General features: G+C 33.8%; 1 protein-coding gene across 1 annotated transcript in view; it reads left to right on the forward strand.

The window, feature by feature from the left end:
* LOC150107733 (neurotrimin-like) overlaps positions 1–10,397 on the forward strand; it is a 274,283-nt gene extending 263,886 nt beyond the window's left edge. The window contains exon 7 of the mRNA XM_090391503.1: positions 10,182–10,397. The gene's annotated coding sequence lies outside the window, so the exon portion shown is untranslated. The remainder of the gene's footprint in view (positions 1–10,181) is intronic.
* Positions 10,398–11,645: the final 1,248 nt, after the last annotated feature.

The following is an 11,645-nucleotide window of genomic DNA, read 5'->3' on the forward strand; positions in this document are numbered from 1 at the left end:
CGAGAGGTGTCATCGTGGGCTGTCACATTAGTGACATGTCCGTACGTGCCATTGCCGCTCAACTGGAGTATCCAAAATCAACTCATGGCTATATGATCTACAAATGGAAATCTTGCATCGCTAGTGCAGGAAAACACACAAGGGGTTGTGCTTTGTCCTCTACTGGATAATAAAACCTGTCTAAGTTCTGATTGTATTATAAGAGAGAACCTAATCGAAATTGGGTGAGAGATATCTTAGTGATATCTCGTAGATATAGGTACGTGTGCAGAGTGATGCTGGGTGCGCTGGCATCAGGAAGTGGTGTTTCTTGAGGTTGGCATGTAGTGATTTAGTGTAGATGTAGTGCAGTCTTCATTTCAGCATGTGGCCGAAATGAGGATTGGTGGAAGTTATTGGTAAACATGTACATGTATTGTAATGTTTCGTTATCTGGGGAAAAATCTTTTCTTGATTGCTAAAAGTTGCTCGCATACTAGATATAATAATTTGCTTTTGGTTTTTTTTTTTTATTTGGAAATTTAAAAATGCTCCAGAGAATTTACAAGTTTTAAGGGGATATTGCTAATATACGCGGGCTGTTCAATAAGTAATAAGACTAATTTTACTGTCGCGAAACCACTCATCATAATATTAAATTCTGTGGAATAAAGAAATGTTGCTGTCTGTATTAACAAAAGAGGTTGATAGATGGCGTATACGGACTGATGTGCCAGAGTGTCACGTGACTAAACGCAAGCTGGTTTTGGCGCGCCTACGAGCAGCAACCAGTCGTCGAAATGGAAGCGTCCTTGGAACAGCATTATTGATTAAATTTTGTGTGCGCTTGCAAAAATCGTCATCGGACACTTTTAACATGATATGTCGAGGGCAAGTATTTTTCGCTGGCATAAAACTTTTAAGGAAGGAAGGCAAAATGTGGAGGATCTTGAACGTGAGGGAAGACCTTCAACGTCCATCACAGAGACAATGATCAACACAGCAGCGATTATCATCAAGGAGGATCGCAGAATTACAGTACGCCAGCTGCATGTTGTCCTGAATATTTCTGTGGGAAGTGTTCACTCAGTCATGACTGAACATTTGGGACTGAAACGTGTTTGCGCCCGATGGATTCCCAAACTCGAGCAAATGCAGCATCGAGTGGATGTGTGTACAGAATGGAAAGAAAGACTGGAACAAGAAGGCAACAACTTCTTAAAACGCATCGTTACAGCAGATGAAGCTTGGTTGCATCACTATGACCCTACAATGAAACAACAAAGCAGTGAATGGAAGCATCCGTCTTCCCCAAGAAAGCAAAAACTGTAAAATCGGCTTGTAAAGTTATGACCATAATGTTTTTTAACTACGAAGGCATTGTTTACCAACACGCTGTTGAACCCGGGAATACTGTAAACGGCTCATACTATGCGGATGTTTTACGGACAATGGTACAGCACGTCAAAAGGAAGCGTCCATTGCTGAAGAATGGCTTCTTATTGCACCACGATAATGTAAGACCACATATTGCTGGTTGTGTAGTGGACGTTTTGCAGAAGAACAACATAGATATCCTATCACACCCTCCATACAGTCCTGATCTCGCACCGTGCGATTTCTGGCTGTTTCTTCAGCTCAAGAAACCACTAAGAGGCTGCCATTTTGAAAGCAACAAAGCATGTGTAAAAGCTGCGGATGAGGTTTTGAAAGAACTCTCAAAAAACGGACTTTCACATGTGTTTAAGAAGTGGACGCAACGTTGGGACAAATGCATCGCGTCTCACGGTAGTTACTTCGAAAAAGACCATGAAAGTGATGACGATTAAAGGTAATCTGTTTTCTGTATAAATATAGTATTATTACTTATTGAATAGCATACGTATATAACAGAGAGTAAAGATGGGGTTTTTAATTTGTCTGGAAGCATTTTTGCAAGTGTTTAATTTTGCAGCAGATTGAGCATAGTAGTCTTTGTGGGCCATGTGACTTATTTTCATCTATTTAGCTGTTCCAATGGCGAGATCATCAGCAGATCTGATTGGCTCATTTTAAGATTTGGTTCTGTTCTCAGGATTCGTTTAAAAGAAGAAGATTATGCAGTACTTTCAAAATAGGATTCTATGTCTAACGTGTAGCTCTCTAGAAAGTGGACGTCCTTACTTTATTCATAAGAATAGCTGAGTTATTTAAAAGAAGACTAGATAAAGAGATCTAGCATTTATATTAGTTGATAACTCTCAAAGGAAAGAAGATTAATTTTATTAATGCAACATTCTGATTTGACAATGAGGAATCGATTAACAGAACAGCAACTAAATTAGATTATCTGGTAACCCGGAATTGTCGGGAATGAATAAGAAATGGAGAGAATCCAGATGCCAGTGACCAAGATGATGACCAGTCTTTGGAGTTCCACTTATGAGAAGTCGAACAATTGTGGGTTGCAGACTCTTGTTGATAGGCAGAAAAGGGATGATTATGATAGAGACATACAAATTAGTGAAAGAATTTAACAAGATTAATACTGAGGAAATTTTTCAAAATCGGTCTATTTGAGATGAGAGGCACGGGGGATGGAAGAACTAGGGATCATCTCTGAAAATTAAGTAAGAGTATAGTTAGCAAGGACGTGAGGACTAAATATTTTGGCTTGGAGAAAGGTGAAAGAGTGGAATAGGGTGCCAGAGTTTGTTGTGAGCGAAATGTCGGTGAATGGATTTAAAGCGAAGTATGACAGGGCGTGAATATTGTATAGTGCTTAGCATAATATTTAGGACCTCCATGGAGTTGCTCGTATAATAATAATAATATAATAATAATAAAAAGGCACTGCGCTGTACATATCTGTGGCTTTATTAATGCATGGGATGGGTCTATGTTCGTTTTCTTCTTCCTTCACTCTAAGACTAGGTGCTTGTAGCGCCACCACAAACATTCCGCCATTTACTCTGTCTTCCATTGGTATCCAGTTTTTTACTTTCTTTGTCCATTTGTTACCCGCATTCTTTCCATGTGATTTTTACCATTCCTTTTTTTCCAGTCTTAGATCCGATCATTTACTGGCTATATTTTACACGTTTCTCTGATTTGTGAGTTCCTGTTTAATATTGTTCCACCTTCAATTTTCTTGCTGCATACACTGCTACTGATCTAACGATACCTTTTGTAGATTTGTCATTTTTGTTTCTTTACTTATGTTCTTGTTACTTGAAATGATGGGTTGTTGAAATATCCAGGTATTTTTACTCGCTTTCAGTGCTGGTTCTTGTACCTCAATTTGTGCGATGCTATAGTTATTTAGTGCCATTTCTAAATATTTTATCTAACTAACTTGTTCTGCTATTATTCCTTGGATTTATAATTAATTTTTATTGATATCGTTATATTTTGGTAAATTATTATACTTGTTTAGTAATATTTGTATATCCCTTTCATTTCTGCTTGTAAGATTATATTATCCCCAATCCAATTATTCTTAACTTTTCATGTTGTTTACTTACTTTATTATTTCATCCATCGCTAAAATAAATAAGGTTGGGCTTAACGAGTCACATCGTTATTTTAATTTCTTCAGTCTATCCTTTTTTTTTTGTATTTATTATAGAACTTTTATCTGCGTGTACTTAATTACTTCTGAAATTTGTTTTGGTATTTTTCTTATTTTTAATGCGGTTGTTTCTGTTTAACTGTATTTCAAATGCGATAGTTCAATCAATAAAATATGTTGTATTAAAGTGATTTCTTTATTATTATTTGCTTTAATATATATATTGCATCTATTATTCATCTGTTTTTCCCTCAATTCTTGTTTCTCTTGTTACACAACTCAAGAAAATTATTTATTATATTTCCAGTTATTTCTATGGATGCTTTTTAAAGTTGTACAAAGAGATTTATTACTTAGCAGACAGGATTTATCTTGTTTGTGTTCTTGCATATTGGTAATGTTAGGCTCTGTCAGTCATTGTGTGTTAATAATGAAAATAATGGTTTGCTGGAGATCGCATTCACTTAAATAATGCATCTCTCTCTGGATGAATAAAATTACAGAATCCATAAAATTTTTAAAATATTTAAAACGTATACTAAAGGAAATCGTTTTTGAATTTTAATGGTGAAGGATATTCTCAGTAATAAAAACAATCGTTCGTATTAGTATTTGCATTGTGCAATACAATAAAGTGTATTTAGAATGATATTGAGTTCGTATACAGTATACCTATGCTTACAGAATTAGTTCATGTAGCTAAATTTTTACGAAGAGATTAAGTCTTTTATTGAAGGGATTTCTGGTATCAAGAATATAATGATAACCGTAATATTGTGAAGAAGAGTCAAACTAAGGCGGGAGTTCAAGACAGCGTGGTGCATGGAGCCTATACACCTGAGAGAAGAAATGTGTTAGAGTGCGTCTCCTTAACGGTTTAACTAACTGACCCATAATATTATAGGTCAGTTACTTAACAAATAATAAAAAGTAAATTATAAATGGGATATTTTAATATGGAAGATGCTGACTATAGGAGGAAAAAGGAGATGATTGTATGACAGGGTAGTAATTTTTTATAACAATTTCATAATAATTATGTAAAGTAACATGTATATCAATATACTAGATATGATAGGAACTTTAATTATTAATCGGAGGAATTGACAGTGACCCATATTTATGACAGCGGAGTCTCCTCTTGATAATGATCATTTTACCCAAGAGGGGAAATTAAGACGATTGGAAGAAAATATAATTAAAAAGCACCAACTGTGGAATTTAAAACAAATCTGACATGAGGATTCGAGAATAGAATTAGGAAATATTCACGAGAAGATGCTGCTTAGTGAAAGTGACAGGAATTCAAAATTGGATTAATGAATAATATCTTTTATGGTGAGGAACATGCTATATGTAATTTAATATCTAAGTTTATCCTTGGAATTAAAGTTTACAACACTGTTGGGGTCTATCCTAATATATAACAATTAAGATTGACTTAATTCTTAAATAAAATAATAAAACAAAGTTTGAATTACAGCTAGCAAAGAATGCAGAAGTATTTTGCAATAGTAAGGATATATACTACTTGAGGGGCAAAATTTGCATAATGACGATATGCAGGAAGAAGACATACTGGTTACAAATTTTGCAACAGTTGTTTCAATTTAGGCTCTAATAGAGCTTAATGTTTGAGCTGAAAATATATGAAATGCCCTTCCACAGTTGCAACAGCAGTGATATATAGCATTAAGAAAGAATTAGTTCTTATGTCTGTAGGGTAAGTTATACTTTAAGGATAATGATTTCCAAATCAGCAATGTAGTGCTTAACATGTAGGCACTGTCGTTATTATGTGTTTGTGTATAAATATATAAAGGGAAGAACAAATCTGAAAGCCATGGAAAACATCTGAAAAAGTAAAGTGATCAGCCTGCAAACAAAACTAAGAGTACTGGAAGAATGCATCTTTAGCGGTGTACTGTATGGATCTGAAATGTAGGTAATAAATAAGGAATCAAGAAAAAGAATTCTGGCATTTGAAAGAACTGGTTACAGGAAGATCTAAGAATAGGTTGGGGTACAGAAAATCACAAATGAAGAGCTCTATCGGAAGATACAACCAAAGGAGAATCTATTGCAGAAGATTATAAAATGGAAGCTGCAATTATTTAGACACATCTGCAGAATGAATGAGGACCGGAAGATAAAGATATTGATGCTTGGTATTATGGATGGTGTAAACAGAAGAGGTATACCATACAGAGAATAGATAGACAACATAAAAAAGGACAAAGAAAGGTGGAAGAAGATAGTGAAGGAGGCATCGGACACCAACGAGCAGTGAGCCCATGGTTCGCGATTATGATGATGTATAAATATATAAAATAAATAAATAACATACTAAAATAAATTAAGAAACGGAGTGAGAGATCACAGGGGCTAGAAAAATTAAGTTCTGAGTGGACATAAGGCCCCTTATACGTGAGTGGTGATTTTTGTGATAAACATGTCGGCTTAGTTATAGTGTTGATGATTCAGGATATTGTTTACAAGGTAATCCCCCCCTTTTTTTTCTTGCTTTATTTTTTCAGAATTGAGCTAGCCGTTCTCAGACTATAGCTGTAGGGTTGGTTTTTCTTGCAATATCTGGTCTCTTACCCAGTCAAAAACATAATATCCGCTTCGTACATATTTGGTAGATGTTCTCCAGGTGATAAATATGAATCTTGATAATTCGTAAAGTTCATAAAGTTCATTCGGTTTATATAATTTACAAAGTAAATTATATAATTCGAAAAGTTCATTCGGTTGCCATCTACCTTGGACTTATCTCTCTCTCTCCCTTAAAGTATAGTTTACTTTGATTACAAAGTAAATTATATTTGTCAAAAATATATTCTTCTTTTAATCTTATATTTGCCAAAAAATATATTCTTCTTTTAATATTATACCCAAGCATAAACAAAGTTTGTACATGAAGTATCATCTCGACTAGCTATCTGCATATAGAGAGGCTGTTGACTTCGTATCATTTACCTCAGTATCCCAAAATGCAAAGCATCCTTCCTTTTGGACGTGCTATGCATTAAGGGAAGGATCACTGTCCAAAACTGTTTCGCCCCTTATTGAGGTCTCAGTGTGGGAACCAGATCCAGAATTTTGCTTGCACTTGTAGTATTCAATGAATTACACAAGCATATACTATTTCGACCTTTATTGAGGTCTCAATCTCAATATCCAATCCAAAACTGTTTCGACCTTTATTTAGGTCTCAATGTGGGAACCAGATCCAGAATTTTGCTTGCACTTGTAGTATTCAACGAATTAGACAAGCATATACTATTTATACTGTATACTATACTATTTAAATAGTATATTTAAATATACTATTTAAATAGAAATCTATGCTTTGATTCGTTTTTTTTTCCTTAATATATAGAAATAAATAATGTTAAAAACAGGTGTATCATGAATTTTTTCATAAATAGATGAATTTAAAAAATAATTATAACAATCACGAAGAAATAATATTTTAAATATGATTTGTTTTAAGATTATATATTTTTTCAAAGTTTTACTTAATTTATTTTTGTATTTATAATGAAAATGAAATATAGTTGAGAAGAGCGTCACCTACACTATTTGTAGATTTGTTTTCGTTATGGTTCTGGATTTCGTATTCTAGATTTTTTTTTATTTTAATATTTTTTAGTTTTTTTTTGTTTGTTTGTTTGCTTATATATATATATATATATATATATATATATATATATATATATATATATATATATATATATATATATATATATATATAAGCAAACAAACAAACAAAAAAAAAAATATATATATATATATATGTAATTAAAAATATCACTTTCGTAGCATGAATCTGTGATGAAATTTTTTTAAAAAAATTCTCCAGGAAATGTTATTGCAAAAGTACTCCAGAGATCAATCCACTGTGTATATTCAGAGAGATTTGTATTGAAGGAATGGAAACTGTAAAAGTATGCAAATAAAAAGAAAATATTTTGTCACTACTTTTAGTTCCAATCTCATATGTGGCGCATGCGTCAATCAGTCGGTTCACGTAACATTAAATAAAGTCTCCATTGTGATGGTTGCAATTCCAACCGGATATTAAATATGGAGGAAAGGGGGAAAAAAAAAAAAAAAAACGTAGGAATGTAAAAAGATAAAAATAAATATGACTAATGCATTTCATGCAAATCTCTTCAAAAACTACTTCAATATGACAAGCGACTTTGCTTCTTTGAAATGTCTGAAATTTTTAAAGCCCGAGATTCATATCTCGTCTTCATTATTTTTCGTCCTGTTCGCTTTTCTTAGCTTGTATTTTATGCAGGGCGTCATTTAAATTTCGATAGGCAAATGCATAGTAAAAAATGCGCGAATATTTCTGTGTCGGTAAATTTCTCTGGCTGATCTCAAACATCCGTTTTATTTAATCTGTGATCGCATAATTCTAAGAAGCATAACTACCGAGTGGTGTTGGCATCTCTTGACAGTAATATCTCATCTCTTGGAGTTAAAGTGCGACATTCTCTTCCGGACCAGTTCTCTATCGCCCGAGGTGGTTAATCTATCGTTGAGTTATAAGACTCTTTTCTCCGTACTGGTTATCTCCTGGCTGAGAAGATGTACAAACTTTGGGACTTCTCTCGCCATCTTCACTTCTACTTCAGACTTGTAATGTAAAGATTAATCAGACTTATCTGCTGGCAAGGAACGACTTACTGACTTCGTTTTGGATCGAAATACCCGCAGTCTCGCTCCGAATAAACTGACGCATTTAAAAAATCAGATATTTTTTAATAAAAAAAATGAATTGTAAAAAGGACATGCATATGTTATTGCGCCGAATGAGATATCCATTTGTTTCTGAGGTTGTCAGTTTAAACTCTTTCATGTATTTTCAATGATATTTTACTTTAGATTATTTATTTAAATTATTTTATTATTCAGAAGCAAAGGAAAAAATAAATTCGCATTAATAAAAGAATTAAAGTAATTCAAACATCCGATAAAGCTTATCCGTAGATAATATTGGTATATTTATCTATTTTATTAGAACAACCGCAACTTCCTCGATCCATTGTACTTTCTCTCTCTCTCTCTCCCTCTAGAAGCTGGTTATAACATCGAAAGGATTCGATTTTTTTTAAGTCCCTTCTTCAAAGATTTGAAAGATGAATGAAGCATACTCTTGCAAATGAGTCCTACTGAAATGGCCCTTATGTAAAATCACAATAGAGAAATATATTCATATAGATGGAGATTATAGTCTCATATAATTGGACTTCAACAACTTAAATGACCAATCAGACCCTTGCATCACGATAAAGGAAACATATTATTATGACACATCCAAAGAATCATCGAGGGAGGGCACCTACTCTGCAACTCTGCATCCACCACTCAAATCCACCAAGTACCACTAACCGCAACGACATTAATGCCATCTACCGCTCACCACCATCACTAGTATTTCCACAGACAATCACAAACATCCATGCCCATGGCGGGATTCGAACCCACAGCCTTTTGGCTGGAGAGCAGATACGCTAACCACTCGGCCAACCAAGCCGGCATATAATTCAGCATTTCTTGACCAAACTATTAAATATTAGGAATACAGCAAACCATAACGTAGTCCTCGCAATGTGTAATCCAACTTTCGATAAGACAACAACCGAACTTTGCTAGCATGCTGCACTAATTTTGAATTCGGTGGCCTTAGCTTTCATCGTTAAAATTATTGTTACTCTTATTCGTTTGCTCGGTCAGCAAAGTAGATAGCGTCCCACTCTCCTATCATGATTATGGTACAAATATCTATGTGTCTTTATGTGGAGTATCATTTTCATTACCATTATAGAACGTTCCCATCCTGCTAATTGGAGATACGAAATGTCTCGCAAGGCTTTCATATTTATTCTGTAAAGCGGGGCTTCTGTATTATCTGACATTATCTCACTCACAGTACTAATGTCCTATATGTTTGCGACTTTAGTGGGTGGAATGGTCATAAAAATGCATACTGCAAAGGTCTAAATGAGATCAGGGATCAGGAGTGATGTCCGAACTGTTCAAAAATTCTATCTCTGTTTAGGAGAAATTCTTAATCAAGTATAAGTAAATAACTCCATAATAATAACAGATTATTGAAAAACAAACGAAATTGTATTCCTGCAATATTAACCCAGCCGATGTCAAAGATAAAGAGAGAGAGAGAGAGAGAGAGAGAGAGAACAAGATGATCATCTATTCAAGAAATAATACAAACTTCTCGATAGGTATACATTCATTAATTTATCGATCTAAATATTTTCAAAAGATATGCTTTGAAAATAACTTATCGTGTTTTTAATTCATTTGATTTAAAAAAAAAAAAAATCAATAGACAGAAACGATCTAAATTTAATTTACTAAATATACTCTCCCAGTTATTGTCAGAGATAGACAGAGATGCGTATGATAATATAAATAAATAATAAATAACTAAATACTTGGAACCGGATTGTTTCTCTGCCTAATCTCAAGAGATTTAATACCTACTCTCCTTCCCATTTGTTACACTGATAGAATGTGGTCGGTTAATCTGTGTGTAATCTCTTAAATGATACCGGAAGTTTTAATTACTCTCCTTGGGGAATCAATATTAACCTCTGATTTTTCTTTTCAGGAGAGTATCCTCAGGCAACAGCGCACAGTTCGAAAGCCTGGATCATAGCAGAGAAAGAGAGAGAGAAGACAGAACGAAGACTTCGTTTGGTTTAATGTGGACGCTTTGTGACGTATTTCAAAACTTCTTTTTGATGTTCAACGAACTACAAGCAATTAAAGGAACATCTCAAATGGATAAACAATTAAATCCAGAAGACTTAGGGGACTTCTAACAAGCCATAATTGTACATACCATCTATCTCTGTGTGTATGTGTCGGTGTGAAGCGGGTATGTGGGTGCATCTATACGATGATTTTTGTTTTTATTAAGAAACATTTCCGTATATCGAACTTTTTTTCTTTTTTTTTTTGGTTCCGACCATTTACGAGTGTATTTCTATTTAGAAGTTTACGAATTTGAACACGGTCAATTTTCTTACGGGTTTTAAAAAAAAAAGTAATCAAACTCATTTAATTCTTGTTCACTACATGCAAAAGACTATGTATGTGCATATTATGACATTCATTAGTAGATAGCAAGAGGAGAACTTAGCGACAAGACAGGATTTCCTTGTTACTATTTCATGCGTTCATTTTTCTCATCAATTTAATGTAAGATCATTCAAGAAGTTTTCGGCCATGTACAGTGACTTTTAAAATTTTGAAATTATTATGTTATTAAGTATTTGATTAGACAGAATTATGTTTACTTGGTTTCATTTATGAGAGGCGTATGGATACAGAAATACACCGATGTGAGAGCATCCAGAAATGTTTAATTTAAAATAGGTCGGTAGAAAATATACATCGAAAAGGTAGAAACATTTTATAGCAATTTGTAATACTCCTTTTTTGATATGTTTTTCATCGCTTGTCATAAAGACCGCGACACCTTTCAACCCCATTTTTTTTGGACCTTCTATCAAATAGCATCATCATAGAGATCTTTTTCTCTTAGATTGATGAAAATCGGCAATCTATGATGTTTAACTTTAAGATGAATTGAATAGAATTGAGGTCTTTGGTACGAAACGTTCAGAGATGTATTTGAAGAGTCAGCTAGCACAGTGTGACAATTTCCATATGAACTATTCACATGATAAAAGATCATTAATACTGCCTCATCTATCAGTAAGTGTCATCTTAGTTTCATCACTTCATTTATTTATTTTTGAGATATATAAAGGGTATCTTATATTAATATCATCTTTCCTAACCTTAAACACTAAGTAATCAGATCATATTCAACTTCCAACTTTGATTATTTTATTTTAACACATCTAATGAATCTTTCTTATAAATTCAATAACTTTAATAAAAGTTCATCTCATCATCTTCCTTTTATCCTCTTTTACTTTGCGGTGTCGAGGGTTTATTAATCATCGGACCTTAAACCGCTAACAGGATAAGGTGGTCAGCCCTACACCCCGGTGTATCCTATGTCAGTAGTCTTGAGTTCTCAAGGGCGGTTTGCCTGCTTTGC

This window comes from Typopeltis vanoorti, chromosome 4, assembly GCF_054136105.1.
Source record: "Typopeltis vanoorti isolate ZY-2024b chromosome 4, IOZ_Tvanoo_1.0, whole genome shotgun sequence".
NCBI classification, from domain to species: domain Eukaryota; kingdom Metazoa; phylum Arthropoda; class Arachnida; order Uropygi; family Thelyphonidae; genus Typopeltis; species Typopeltis vanoorti.